General features: G+C 38.0%; 1 long non-coding RNA gene across 2 annotated transcripts in view; it reads right to left on the bottom strand.

The window, feature by feature from the left end:
- LOC142081215 (uncharacterized) overlaps window positions 1–9,910 on the bottom strand; it is a 149,610-nt gene extending 139,700 nt beyond the window's left edge. For both annotated transcript variants that reach the window (XR_012673296.1, XR_012673297.1), the window contains exon 1: window positions 9,502–9,910. This is a non-coding gene — a long non-coding RNA (uncharacterized LOC142081215). The remainder of the gene's footprint in view (window positions 1–9,501) is intronic.
- Window positions 9,911–15,781: the final 5,871 nt, after the last annotated feature.

Here is a 15,781-nt window from a genome sequence, read left to right on the forward strand (position 1 = left end):
ACAGGCTGGAGAGATGGGCTGACAGGAATCTGATGAAGGTCAACAAAGCAAAAGGCCAAGTCCTGCACCTGAGTAGGAATAGCCTTGTGCATCAGTACACACAGGAGAGGCCAACCAGCTGGAAAACAGCTGTACAGAAAAGAACCTGGGAGTCCTTGTGGACAACAAGTTGGCCAGAAGCCAGCAACGTACTCTCATAGAAAAGAAGGCCTCCCGGGCTGCATTAGGAAAAGTGTCAGCAGCAGGTTGAGGGAGGTGACCCTTCCCCTCTACTTAGCAGCAGTAAGACATATCTGCAGTGCGGGGTCCAACTCTGGGAAACCCAGTACAAGAATCATGGACATATTGGAACAAGTTCAGTGACAGTTGGGGGGCTTGGAACATCTGGCATACAAGGAGCAGCTGAGAGAGCTTGCATTGTTCAGCCTGGAGAAGTGAATGCTCAGGGAGATCTTATCCATGTATATAAATACTTGGTGGGGGACTAAAGAAGATGGAGACAGACTCCTCTCAGTGGTGCCTGGCGAGGCAACAGGCACAAACTGAAACAGGAAATTCCACTTAAACATCAGAAGAAACCTCTTTTTTTTTTATGGTGATGGTGGTCAAATACTGGCACAGGTTGCCCAGAGAGGTTGTGGAGTCTCTAGCCTTGGAGATATTCAAAATTCCACTGGACACCTCCCTCAGCAATCTGCTATAGCTGGCCCTGCTGTGAGCAGGGGAGTTGGACTACGTGATCTCCAGAGATGTGATCTCCAGAGATGTGATCTCCAGAGATGCTTTCCTGCCTCAACAATTCTATGATTCTGTGATTCAGTCACTTTTAACTAGCCATTGTCATAGCCTTGTCTACTAGGTTTTATTTGGGCTTTAAGTTTTTACTTTTCAAATTCTACTTTTATGTGATAAAGTCATCCTCATTCTTTTTCAAGGGAAGTCTGACTAAAATTGTTATTTTCCATATAAATAGCAAACTGCAACCTCACTGCCCAGTAATGCAGGTATAAGTTCTGTTGCTGTTCATAAGCAACAGGAATATATTAATAAGGAAAACATTTGAAAATGAAAAACATGAACAACAAATTTCATTTGTTTCCATTTCTAAATTTATCTCAGCTAATTCTTATTTAAATAAACTTGAATCATATTTGTTATAGAATGGAAATGAAAGCAAATATTTGTTGTGGTTGAAAAAATTATATATTTATGTCACCAATATGTGATGCTGGAACTGGCAGGCAAATAGCAACCAGTGAGACTCCATTCTTACATAACAAACATGACATCACCATTGATTTTTCAAACTGATTTTTGTGAATTGCAAAATTGATTTTTGTGAAAAGAAAAAATTATGCTAAATACAGAATGTCTTGCCTATTGATATGGCTAGAAATGACTAGTAGCAGAGTAAAAAAAAGAAGAGAAATAATGATCTGGAAAATAAATTAAATGTATTTCTTTTCTCTAAAGAGCCTGTTGCCACAGGTTATCTCTTGTCCAACCATTTCTGGCTTCAGTTATCAAGAGCTTTTAGCTCTGGAACCTTAAGATGTCCAGAATGTGCATTTTCCACTTGTTCCTAGTAGCTACGCACATAATACGAGTCTTTAAAATATGCCTATATGACTATCGGTTACCTTTATTTGATGCTTTTCAGATTGAGTCTTCACTTGTTTTTCCAGTATGTCTGGGTGAGACAATGCAAACCAGGTATAAGACATCAGCTAGAAGCAGATGTGTTTGTGGCCATATTGAGTGAGACACAATAACTCAGTAATGCAGCTGCATGGCTTCTGATTCAAGACCTGTCAACAGAGATCCTGCACAACTGCATAGCTGACTCATACCTGGCCATCTAGGTACATCTTTCTGCAAAAGACCAAGTAGATCTACTGCTCCCTAGGCATGTACAGGCAGTAAATGGCAAATGAGTGATGTGATATAGCATACAATTGCTGCACAGCAGCAATGTCTAGGGAAACAAGACTTGATTGTGTTTGCAAAATCCAGTGAACTTTAATACAGCCAGGAGCACTCACATGGAAATACCAAAGAGCTGCTGCAAAATAGCACCATTTATTTTTGTATCTTTCAGATTGTGCCTACCTGCAATATAGCTAGGATGGGAGATGAAACTCCCTGCAGTAGTTTGTTTATGTCAAGCAGATCTCTTACTATGCCTTGTGGATAGCAGCAGGTGAGAGAGGGCAGAGTCTTTGGTCCAGGAGAGGATGGCTGTATTGTAAGTCAGTTAAGGAAAGAGTTTCAGCCTATGCATGTTCCCTGTGAGCACGAGTCCCTGAGGAAAGCGAGCAGATCAGATTAAAGCTGGCAGCAGTAGGAAAGGAGCTGGTGTGTGAAGCGATAAGAGATCCCCTTTCCCACCACAAAAAAAAACACAGTAAGAGAGTTGAGGAGAGAAAGGTAAATTTAGATAAATCACTACATAACACTTCCCCAAAGCATATGGCTTGGCCTAAGTCACAGTGAGACTCTGTTGCTCCTAGGAAAGCATGGTTACAACCAATGGTCAGGCTGTTCAGAAAGCATGGAAGCGACAGTGCTACAGGCACACACTCTTCAAAATAAAGGGGGAAGCACTGATTAAAAGATCTCTACAGAAAGGTAGTAATTAAAGTAGCAAATTAATCATTCAGAAAAGTTGACATTTAAAGGCAAAGGTTTGTATCTTTTTGTGTGCTTTCTTTCAGTTTTTTCAAATATCAATGTTTTGGTGGTTTGGAGAATTTTTAAATGACCCACGCAGTCTGTAAATGTCACATTAGTACATTTATGCCACAGGTGATTGTTGTGGTTCAAGCTGAAATACATCTCTCCGGAAACTCCAGAAACTCTCCAGCTTTAACTCTCTTATTGTTACTAGCTTATTACCCAAAATAGTTTTACCACTCTCCTGGGAACACGAAGAAATTGAAAACAATATACGTGCTTTATTTGGTAAGTAAATTGTCATAAACTATAGAACAACTCTGAGCACCATGATAAATCAGTAGATAATGGGTTTCTGAATTTATTAACATGATAAAATAGACTAACATATTCGGCTCTAAATGGCCTCCTAATTTCATGAAATTGAATACAACTGCCCTGTACATAATATCACAACTGAACAATGATAAACATGCCTAATTCACAAATTCTCTGTGAATGTTGGGGATGACAGAACCCCAAATGTTTCAGATGTCTGTTTACAGAGCTAGAAGCCAAACCTATTTTTAAAAACTCCCATAGCTCTAAGTCTTGAATTTACATGTTTATTGCCCTGAGTTAATCTGGGAACCTGTCTGAATTTTCTGCTAATGAGCAAAAAGACTGTATTTTGGCTGTTTTGGGGCAGCAAGGAGCATTAACATTTCTGACTTCTCTTGAACTTTCTGCCCTTCTGGAAAAAAAGTGAGAGACACTACTGAGGCATGACCATTCAACCCGGTATATGTTAGCTTCAATTTGACCCCTGCTGGCTGATCAACAATGGCAGAGAACTCCTGCCTCCACAAATAACTATACGTTACAGAGTCAGAAATATGTTTGTAGTCAGGGACTGTTATATTTTAGAAAGGGAATCATGCAAGCTTTAACATCTGTGCATGCACTTTCAGGGCACACACGTCTCCCAGGCTTCCTCTATTCCCTTTCCCTCAATTGCTCAAACATCCCTTGACTAGAATGCATTTTTAGTTGGAATGAGAAGAACTTGAAAGAGGCAAAGGACAGATAGCAGGCCAGATGAGGCAGGATGCCCAAAAACAGAGTCAAAATATTAGAGGGTATTCCATCACCAGTGAGAACACTTTATTATTGAAGAAAGTATATGTAAATGCTGGATTGATTTTCTGATAGTACAGAACAGACCTGGCTTTGGCCTCATTAAAAAAGAGAAAAATACCTTAAATATGGCTGTGGAACAATTGATGCTTGTTATCTGACAGCACAAAAAGCATTTTAAAAAATGCCTGTGAAACTGAGCGGCATCATTAGGTACAATTATGAGATATATGTTTAGACAAGCCTCTCAGAAACCGCTGTTTTTTGCAAAGTATTTCCTGTCTATTAGTGATGCCAGAGTAAAACATTCTGCTCATGCTCTCTTCTATTTCAGTCCACAGGAAGTGTTTCCATTTTTAGTAGGGTGAGTATATTTTTTGAAGACTCTGAATCATTTGGCCAACACCTAGATAGTAGATTGGTTGATGAATTAAAAAAACCTTGAAAGAACATTGAGGTATAATGAGGAATGTTCTTGAGGTGTTATATAAAGGAAATAAATGTTCCAAAAAAAAAAGAGTGTTTTTTTCAAGCTCACCACTCATCAGCGTTAACCAATAGGTACAACAAAATGGTATTTAACACTGTGCATTTATTCTCTGTGTGTAAGGAATGACCCCATCTGAGATAACTGTCTGTAGTCACTGCCTCTTTAAGAGAAGTCATTATATAAAAAGAGGCTATGGCTGTAACAGCATGAGTTGCACAGGGAGAAAAGAGTACCGGCATAAGAAAATAATGTGAGATAGCCATGCCCTCAGATGAAGGATCCATCTGTTCTATTTTCCTACCTCTGACAGTGCCCTACCTCTGACAGTGAACACCTAGAAAAAAGATTAAAGAAAGGATAAGCGTGCAGTGACATGCGTTTTGATACAGTGACTGTGGCCACGGAGGTGCTGGAAAGCTGGCCAGAGGATGATAAGAGAGGCTGAAATACATTAGACAGCACTTAGGCTCGGCTCTCTTGTATTCATGCAACACTAGTATCCTCAAAATCCTCATTTACCTTTTGCTTAACCCCATAGGCATACAACCCTACTCTTCAGCAGTTCTAGTGACCAGTTATAGATGTAAAACCAATAGGACTGTATCAAGAATATAGTTTCCAGAAACACATACCACGTGTGTCCTATTGAGGCACTGCTCTGTCATGAGGAGGCATGGGCCATTTAGGCTTGAAATGCTACAGGCACTGCTAACAGACTAGTCTTATTTTACTTTTTGCTTATTTTTTTAGTGAAATTTTACTCCATTAAACCGATTTGCATTTGCTTGAAAGCAGAGTAAACAGGAATTCAAACTAGATAGTGTAAACTTTTATACTCTCCCAGTGTATGGATGTTATTACTTTATTTTCTCTGTAATTCATTTCTTGAAAAAAAGTAAAGAAGAAATGTTCCTATTAGGTTATTTTGAGGTATTTTTTTCCTGTGAATGAGTGATTTTGTTGGGTCTCATCTTTATTGCCATAACTGAGTTCACCAGAACGCACGGAACTGATACTTCCTTAAATGAGACTGTCTGCATCATTAGCAGTAATATCTTAAACTGAGACACCCTAAGCTGCATGTGTCCTTAACTAAATGTCTTGCCACAAGAGGCTTTCATTAGTATTCTATATTTCAAAAGCCCTTAATGAGGCCTCTTCAGCAGAAGGTGTCCTTAAAATTGTATCCTTGACAAACATCTTCTTAATGTTAATTACATTAAAAAAGAGAGTGGGAGAATGAAAAGAAATGTCTAAATTGGCAAGGATGAAAATGATGTACTAAGCATGTTCCAAACCATGTAAAACAATTAACGTTTACTGAGCATTTACGACCAACATTAAGTCTTCAGCCTAGTCATTAAAGATACCATTTCCGATGAAAAATAGTGCAGTGTTTCAACCCAGTAGATCCAGTAGTACTATTGAAATGTAGGCATGAAGTTTCTACCTTAGATGCATCTGAACACTAAATGATTTTTTCCATTGCATGAGTTAGAAAAGTGTAATTTCTTTCATGCATTAGAACATACTTCCAAATAACTTGGCTTAAGAATTTAAACAGAGCTAGTAAGAATGGAAAAGTTTGTTACAGTCAACAAAACAGTTTTTTAAGGAGGAAAAGAGTTAAGTATTAAAACTAGTTGAATTTTACAGTGTTTGTGGTTTGCATTTTACTGTCTAGGTTTGTATTCAACACAGAAGAGAAGCATTTAAACTTAAGGGACCGAAGCAAGAATATAAACCACAATTGCAACACAAGTCTAAATTGTCCTTTGAAAGACTAGAAGGAAAATATTATGGTTTGAACAGAATATGCAGAAATGTAAAATGCACGAACACCGTAATAAATGGCTGGAAAGGGAATATACGAATTAGATTGCTCTGAAGATGATGCATTTACAGTGTCATTACCGAGCTTAGCTGCTTAAATTGGCACTGAGGTGATGCCTAGATGTGTAATTCATTTTGTGGTTTTAGGCACCTCAATTTAAGTTTACCATGCATGAAGATAAAATTTTATCTTTCTCTGCCAATAAAGTTCATCTGGAATGAATCCTTGACTGACAGTAGGCAGCGTTCTATCTCCAGTCTCTTTAAAGTCTTATTCGAGGAAACAGCAACTTTGATTCCATCCAGAACACTTGATAAATCCCTGCTAGTGGCTACTATGCAGGATACATTAACCAATGCCTCATTTACCCATATTTATTCTTACCCTTCTATGCAGTTTTAGGACAGATAATTTCCTGACTTGGGGACAAAAATACTCCCTTGTACATACGTAGTGAGTAGAGACATTCAGTAAGTAGACTTGTGCTTTATGTTAGAAGTCGCTCTAAAGGAGGACTAGCAATGTTCAATGTGAGATCAGGCACAGGAATGAGGCTAACGCTGCACTCCAATAATTTTTCTTTAGCTTCAGAATCCTCCTTCAGAAAGAGTAAGCACTTTTTGTATGCTTTGAGACTGGAAACCTGGCTTAACATTGGGTTGGGACTAGATTTATTGCTAAGTAACAAGCAAATAAAATGAGCTATGGAAGAGGTGTTTCTAATAAGTGAAAGGAAAGATAAACCTATGATGTGTCATGCAAGCCAAAAGGTTTTTCTAGAGCTGTGGCAAATAGCTCACCAGTGCTCTAAATAATATTGCTTGGTTTTGATGAGAGAAAAAGAACAAAAGAGAAGGCAGTAATAATAGCTTTATTTCACTTTCATTACCATTATGTTGCAAGTGGTGTTCCTGTCAGTTCCATAATATGCCTCAGTTAGTAATTCAGTGGAGAAGAAAAAAACAAACCAAGGATTTTTTGTGCAATCGCCAAATAATGAATGTGACCCATTTTTTTATTCAAGGAAAAACTGTACTAATGCCATCAAAAACATGGAAAACAAAGCACGTTAGTTATCCAGTTCCTTTTGCAAGACAGTGTGAATTTCTCAGAAACAAAAAGAAGTGTTATTTATGCATATTTCCTTGCTAAGATTCCTTCTTTTCCCACAGCTTGTGGTCTTGTAATGCCACTTACAATTATTGCAAGAGGACACACATGTCTACACATGTATAAACATGTTTATTTATGCCTGAATATGCCTAAAGCATAAATATTTCTTTTTGAGCAATACACCGGGAAAAGAAAGTAATAGGCAATAAAAATAGCTTGGATTTTAATGTAATTGTGTTCTTATTTCTGTGATATCAATATGCATATATTTTCAATTTGCAGTTGGCAATTGCAAGGATGTAAAAGCTATTTGAAAACCAGCAGGAAGCAGAATTATGAAAAGAAGAATAGAGCAATGGTAAATAACATGTTTCATTCTGTAACGCAATATATGCTGACAATTCAACTTTATGTATATATTTTAAGATGGTTTCAGTGATATAAACAATTATCCCAGATGGATTTAGAAATTTATTAATTGCAAAATACTTCAAGAAAATCTAGCAGTATGCAGATGTTGGAGCAGATTATACTACTTGTAGGTAGAATGTGCTCGACAGTCTTAAAAAAAAGATAAGGCATATATGAGCACTTGGCGGAAATTTTGATGCTGTTTTCAGCTAGCAGTAACAGAGATGAAGAGCAGGATATGAAGTATTTGGTGTTTTGTAAGCATTTTAGGCCATTCACAGGCTTGCAGCATCATCCAGCTCCAGAGTACTCTGATCTTCGACAATTCTGATGTCACAATTCCTTTCCAATTGAAGGAAAAGCCCACCCAAAAGTGACCAGATAAAGGTACAGGCAAGATACATCCACACCTAGGGCTCCTGGTATATTGTAGTAAAAGCTCAAACCTTTAGTTTAAAAGAAAAATTACTGCTTTACAGATTTTGAAATGAAGTATGAAAATTCAACCCAAGTATCTTGTGCAGCACAATCTGTCTGAATTTACAGACAATATAATTACTGCTGAAAGGTATCAGCAGCACCAGCTGTTTCTCATAAGGTGCCACTGCAAAGGTTCAAAGCTTTGAGAGGCTCATCAGTCTTACAACACATGCCTCACTATGGAAGAGTGTCTGAAAGGGAACAGTGGTACAGATCCACTTGACTTTATTTAAGTAATAGTTTTAAGTACAGAGAGGCCTTGCTGACATTCCTGTCTCTCTGAGGAGCCCTTACTGATAATTAAAATAAGAAAGTGAAGACATTTATGCTGTTGTTCTCCACCTCTCAGCAAAGGGTGAGAGGGGAACGTAGCTACCGCATGTCCAAGCTGAGAGTGTGAGCCTCACACAGTGCCATGTTTACAGTCAATGGCTGAACTATCCCTTCCCTGTCCTGAATCCTTTCTGAAAGAAACTCTGGAGACATTTACAGAAAAAAAAATGTTTGTAAAAGAGAAGCTGATGGGTCAGGTGTCCCTAACCCCTCTATTCCCTACCACGTCTCTGCTGTCCCTCAGCACCACCTATTCAATAGCATTTACTGTCACCCAATGATTTAAATGATCAGATGGTTGCCTTTTGCTTTGTTTCCAATAAATGAAGTTGCAATAGACAGTGTTCCAGTGTAAGTCCATTGATTTTACAGTCATCTCAGTAGCAGAGATTGTTGAAGTCATTCAGACACTGCCTTCATAACCGTGATACGCAAGAGAGTTACCTTCAATTCTGCAAGACATAGCTAATGTAGCCAGTGTATTTTGGGAGTCAACACAAGTGCTCATTTGCTTTTCAAGGTTCAGAGTTGTGAATGGACAGAGACACCAGTAAAGGGTCACTATTTGAAAACTGCCTACAGTTTTGGGTGAGTTTTGCTGAGGTTCAGTCTGTAAGGAAGAGACAAAATGCAAGTTCTGAACTTGTCGTGAATGAGTGATTTAGAGGCCGTTTAAAGAATCACTGTCAAAGAAATTAGCAGAAAGTGATTTTAACAGAGATTAATAAAGGTGCGACCTAACAGAATTCGATGGCAAGGTTCACTCTATTACTTATTACATAGATGAAACATATAAAGGAAAATCATCTAAGGGTTTATATTTCAGGGACTATATGTGTTTGGCAGCAGTCTAGGTTTCATTCACAATTTAGCAACACCTAATTATCAACTAATCATTAACAAACTTCAGTAACGCTTAATCATTAACTAATTCAATATCTGCAAAGTGAGTTAGTAAGTCTACTACAATCACAACTTAATTACAGATTATGCTTACTATCAGTTCACACACACAGAGAAACATATATATAAAAAAATATACAGAAGGTACCTGTTAAAAATTCCCCTCGATTTCAGTGAAGAAATATTCACGTCGACTGTCTAGGCATTCCCTCTCAATAGGCGCATGAGCTTCGAAAGGGACTCACCCAGGACCTAGCGGTCCTCCAAATATCGCAGGCCTGAAAGATCGCAAGCTCTGAGAGGCATCCCACTCAGAGGGAGATGCTGGGTGCAGCCCGCTGCGGTCCAGGAGAGCTCAAAGGGCCTCACTTAGGACCACCATTTATAGGTTTGCAAGATGGTTGGCTTTAGTCATCCGTAAATTTCCATCCTGGCCACAGTCCCAGGTGGTAATTACTAAAAAAGTCTCAAGGTTTCGGTGTTGTTCTACTGGACACCCAGGCCAGGCAGTAGGAGGATGTTCCCAGCCTCAGCTATGCAGAGTTTCTGATAGAGTCAAGGAGCGCTCAACTGGCAGACTCAATACACCAAGGCCGAGGTTTCATGGAAATTTCTGAGATCAACAAGCGGCCCAGATCAACAAGTGGCCCAGAGAAGAAAGGAGGGGGGTATGAATGCACCACCACAGAACTGTAGGAGAATTTGGCAGTACAACTGGGTCAGACCAATTGATAGCACAGCAGCTATTCAAGAAGTTTCTTACTCTCAGCATATGAATCAAGAAAGCCATTTAATCTACCAAGCACTTTATATAACAAGTTGAAAGCCTTCAAAAAAATAGTAAATCTTTCTTTTTCTTTAAAGACTGCCAAGTCTGTCTCTTTGCTGCTGAAGTAAATGGAGCCTGAGAAGTTAAAGTTGGGGTTTTTTTAATGTGATTTGGAAAAAGATCCGGAAATAAAAATGCAATGTTTTATTTGGGATAGATTTAAGTATTTCAAGTATAAATTAAAGAAATGAAAATTTGTTACCAGCACATAGGACAAAGATGGCTGGAAAGCCATTTCAGGGACTCTGAATCCTAGGTTCCATTTTCTAGTTTCATAGTTGATGTTCTAAGAGAAACACAAGCCTGTGTAATGCTCGTATCCATTATTGTGTACAAACAAGCACTAATTTATATACAGAAAGCTGAACAGAATGCATGCTAAGCCTTTCATTACCTTTTCTGTTCCTTTATGGCCATGAGAGTTCAGTTCTCTAAACACATACTATCTAGGTTCTTAGGAGATGAAGTTAAGGGATAGGATCCATTTGTCTTAACACAGGTGACTAGAGCCATTGGGTACATGAGGAACATCTACAAGGGGCTGACAGCTAGGAGCTGGACTTAGGGAGTTCTGCACCTCTGGTGTGGTAGCTGTAGGCCAACAACACCTGAAATTATATTATATACATATGTTTAAAACATTGACACTCTGCCCCTTGACACCCTGCCCCTTTACCAACATCGACAAGTAGGCAGGATGCCGCCCACATCATCCAAAATGACGTGTAGGGCACGCTACTGGCATGTAAGGTATGATTCTCTCACATCACACTACTATTGGTGGAGCCAAGGGGTGGCGCAGCTCTTACCTGCAATCAAAAGGCATTTGCACAATTGGCTGTGGCTGTCAGATGACCCAGACATTAAGTGTCCCTGACAGTCCTCCGGAGCCGTAGCATCACTTACGATCTTGTGTTTGCTATCAGTGATTGGGTGAGGCACCATGTGGGTGCATTGTTGCTCATCTTTCTTACTGCCTTAATAACATTTGACTTAAAATGTGTTGTCAGACTACATTACCATTCAAACCACATCACTCTATGGTATTGCTCATAAATCCACACACAACCTGAACGTGATGAATGTTCCTCTGATATGACCAAACAAGAAGCTAAGGGCTTGACCCAACTGTGCAACTGCCATGTGGAGAGAACAGTCAAGAGGGGTTTTTCCTATGAGAATTTTCATATAAGAGGAATTTGAGTACAAACAACCTCTCTTGCGGTCTAAAGACTGCAAGAATTCTGACCAGCTCTGCAGCGTCAAGCACCCAAGCTACGATCCTCAGAACAGGATCTCTACATCCCTCAGCCTGCTATCTTAACTTTGCTCCCTACCATTAAATGTTACAGGGAGATTTTTTTTTTTTTAAGTTTTTGGTATCCACCTTTACAAAATCTTAGCTGGCTATTCCCCCATTCATGGGCTGTGCCATTTACTGATTTATAATGATAAAACAGGAATTACCCTTTGAATTACTTCTTAAAGAAGACTCCTTCCTCTGACTGCAGAAGAAATCTAAGAAAACTAGCCAGTGAATTCATTCTTAAAGATCAGCCAAATCTGGAACCATATGGGCCTAGAAATTTTGCTTCCACAAATATCATAAGACCCCTGAACTATGAACTTTCTGGAGTTTACTTTAGATGTAATAGTAAGTTACTTGACCAAAACCTTTCTTCTGGTTCAAAAACACACACAGTGTCTTTTTGTCCCTGTTTTCTAATTTAATGTGTGCTCCCATGCCTCAATCTAAGTTTAGCAATAGCATAGAGTCAGGTTTGAAGCCTCTGTGAGTTTCCAGCCAATCTGAAGCAGAAAGTGCTCCAAAATTCATGCAAAATTAATCTCATAAGATGACATTGCAATATGAAAGTTTCTTCGCTTTTTTTCCTAGGCTCCTGAGAACTGAAGTGTTACTGTATGAACTTGCAGAGTACTAAAAAGTCACAGCTGTAACAGGATTTTATTAAGAAGTTTTATATTTGCAAAATGAGTAATTCTGGTAAGAGCCATATTTTCATGTGACTAACCTACAGGTTATCTGTCAAAAAAAATTTAATTTGGCAGTATTGAAGGTTATATATATGGATGGGTAATACTAGGCAAATTTTATTGAATAGAGCATTTTCCCTGACATAAAGCAGAGTTTATTCCTCTCTCCTTCCCTGGTACAGAGCAGAATCCCTTGTCTCTTTGCAGCACAAGTGAAGCTAATGGCAATGGACACTTTTTCACTCAGTGTGAGTATTTGAGAATATGGTTCATCAGTGCTCTTTTCAAGGACCACTACTTGTAAAGGAGGTGAGACTACATGATGGATGGATTCTGTGTCTGAAAATATGGTATAGCCTTAACACTTTATTTCTGATATTTCCTGAATAATACTCTACTCTTGAGTGAATCGCTCACTCCCTTGAGTTTCAGAAGATCTACCCTGTTTCATTGTCAGAAATGGTCTATATCAATTCAATTCAGTTTAGACAGTTCCTTTCCCAAGATGATTACAATCTAAAATGCAGGCACATGAAGTGCAAGGCAAAGTGGCTGAAAGTGATCAAGATAGCATACTTCGTTGCTAATATTTATGTTGGAATCTAGACAAATATTCAGCTTGTTTGGGTGTGTGAATCATATAAATGTCCTCACGTTTAGCATTTCAGTATCTGAAAGCCTACAGCTGCTCAGATGACTTAAACATCATCAGTTCTTTGATCCATCAACGGAGCAGGCATTTAAAAATGTATTTTAAAGTATAGTTTTTCTCCCTGCATTCTCTGTCATATTCTACTTATGTAAAGTTGGGATATATTTATGCAAACTCAGTTTTGTTGCATGAAATATAGTGATTCTGAGTTTCCTTTTGGCATTCTGGAGTGCAAATTTTCTTTGAATTAATTATTTTAATTCAGTCACTATAATAAAATTCAACTAACTATCATAATTTATTTTAAGGATTATTCTGGTTAATGTATTCCTTGCCACAGCAAGTAACCCTGGTGAATAAGTCTTAAAAGTTTCAAATGTCAGAAGACTTTTAAATGTTCTAATATGCTACTTTGAAAGTTTGACAACAATCCACAAATTCCCTCTGCTCTTATTCAGTCTTCTAAATACCAGAGAGGAAATTTTTTCTGAGATTCTCCAAATGTTTTGCCACAGAATTGCCTAATTAACTTTCAGACTTGTTGCTCAGATACTTTCCCACAAGAAAATATTTTATTTAAATAAAATGAACAAACATGTTATGTTTGTCCTTCAGTTCTATTTCAAAATGTCTACTTAGATTTCTCTTTAAAAGGAAATATTATTGGAGAAGGATTCTCTAATGAATCACTTCAGAAACAAACACACACACACACCCCTTAACAACATTATATTGCAACCTTTGTTTTAATTATAGTTAATATGACTAATTTTCAAATACACAAATGCCCTTTGTATAGGGCAAAGTAAGTGACTGTCAATAGCTAGGAAGAGGATATTACTATATTTAACAGGACAGAACACTTTGAGAAAATAGTTGTCAGACAATAATTCTTAACAGGTAAAATTAGAAATCGTATTTTAGTCTAACCGGATGGTATTAAGCCTCCTTAACAAATTCATATCCAAACAAAAGTAATTCAAATCTGTATTTAAATCTCTGTACCCTTAGGAACAGTTGAACTTGCTTTTAGCCATTTAGAAAAACTATTCCACATATTGGCAAATTCTCATATGTGGAAGCACTGAACAGAAGAGATTTATTGCAGCTTCTGTGAATCTAGAGCTACTTTTCCAATGTCTACCTTTTGAAGACTCAAGATTCTTCTAAATTGTATGGTTTAGAAGAGTCACATCAGCCAATTGACTGAAAGCCCAGGTGAATAATTTTAGGGAAATGAGCTCCAAAATGTGCCACTTATATAAGACTCTGGTTGCCCTACAAAACATAAGAGGGAAGATTAGGGACCAGGATCTTTCCAACGGTTCCTTGCAATATCAGACGTGTAAATGACACAAGACAACATGCTGGACAGACTCCCTTCTGTCAACAAGCAAAGGAGGCTGGAGTGGAAAAACTAAGGAAAGACTAAGATGATGTGCTGGGAGAAGTGAGCACAAGCTGGACAGCTTGTGAGAGTTGAGTCTATTATCTTTAGGATTTGTATTTTTCTCAAATATATTCAAGAACCTAGAATTCCTTCAATCCAGCAGTGTCCTGCTGTCAGCAAACACTTCTGAAACTCTTTATTCCACCACACCTTTCTGCTGGCTGGTCTCCATGGAAGGGAGCAAATCACTAAAGAAATTAGTTCTACATACTTTATCCCTGTCATTGAACTGTGTAAGAAATCATTACGATGCCAAATACATACTTTTTAAAATTTTTTTTAAAAATCCCAACTTCAGAAATTGTATACATTAAGCTACATTTTTGAAAAAGCATTACTGTTATAAAATCAGGTGCTCATCAGGCACTCATCAATCCAGCAATTCCAAATTCAATGGCCAGAAGTGAATACTTTGAGGATCATTATCCCCTTTTCTGGCAAAAATTACTCCTCGCATGTCAGAAAACTATGATTTCCAGTAAATTCTTAACAAACATCCTAGAACTTGAAAGCAGTGTGAGATGGGACAGTATGCCTGTCTTCAAAGGAACAGCATCTGTAAGTCATGTATAGTGAATGAGAGATGCTTCTGTCTGGCCTTATTCTCAAATGTTGAGCCTTTTTGTACACAGTGTACACCATCGCAAACTAGGAGTTAAATGCTATTTTTTCTTGCCTTTGTTGGAAAATTTTCATTTGAAACACTACTTTCACAAATTCCACAGTAAGTTCCAAAGGCCTGGGAGATCTCTGCTGAGAATTTGCATTTTAGGATGCAAATTTGTACTAATACAAAAATACAGAAATTATATATATACTCCTTTTAGAGACTTTATTATATCTGTATAGTAAGATTTAAGTCAACTTGTGCCTGTCCGGATGGCTGTAACTACTACAGTGAAAACTTTTAGGATGTAGACAGATAAATTATGGAATTCAAATTTCACACCAATGCAAAATAATGTCATATAATTTAAAATTTCCATATGGCATTTATTTTAATATCACTTTCACTGAAGTATCCTCAGTATTTCCAGCTGTCAAAGCCACAGTAAAGTGAGTCAAGGTTGTCCTTGAAAAGTTACTCAGACACCCAAATCCTGACTGATTTTTCATATTACGGAAACTCTACTGTCAGGTGAGACTTGGAAATTTTTAAAAAAGCCTTGAAATGTAGCAAGTAATTGAGAGTAAGAGAGGAATTTAATTAATATTTGCAAGCCCTAAACCATGGTGAAAATAAGTGGTGGGTAATTGTTTTTCAGCTCATTTTCTCAGGGACAAACATTTAGGTGACCAAGTTCTGTCTTTCCACATGCATTTTCCTCCTGATTTCTTTAGAAGCTTTGCCAATCTCCATCTAGCTCAACAGAGGAACAGAGGTTTCAAAAAACAGAGGTGTCTGTAGCATAGACAAAGCCTGCAGGGCAAGTTCCTGTCCGCTTAGACAACAGAGAATCTACACCAGGTAGAGCTCTTCTTCTCCCAAATGTAGCAACAGT

The sequence above is a fragment of the Calonectris borealis genome, chromosome 1, assembly GCF_964195595.1.
Source record: "Calonectris borealis chromosome 1, bCalBor7.hap1.2, whole genome shotgun sequence".
NCBI lineage: Eukaryota > Metazoa > Chordata > Aves > Procellariiformes > Procellariidae > Calonectris > Calonectris borealis.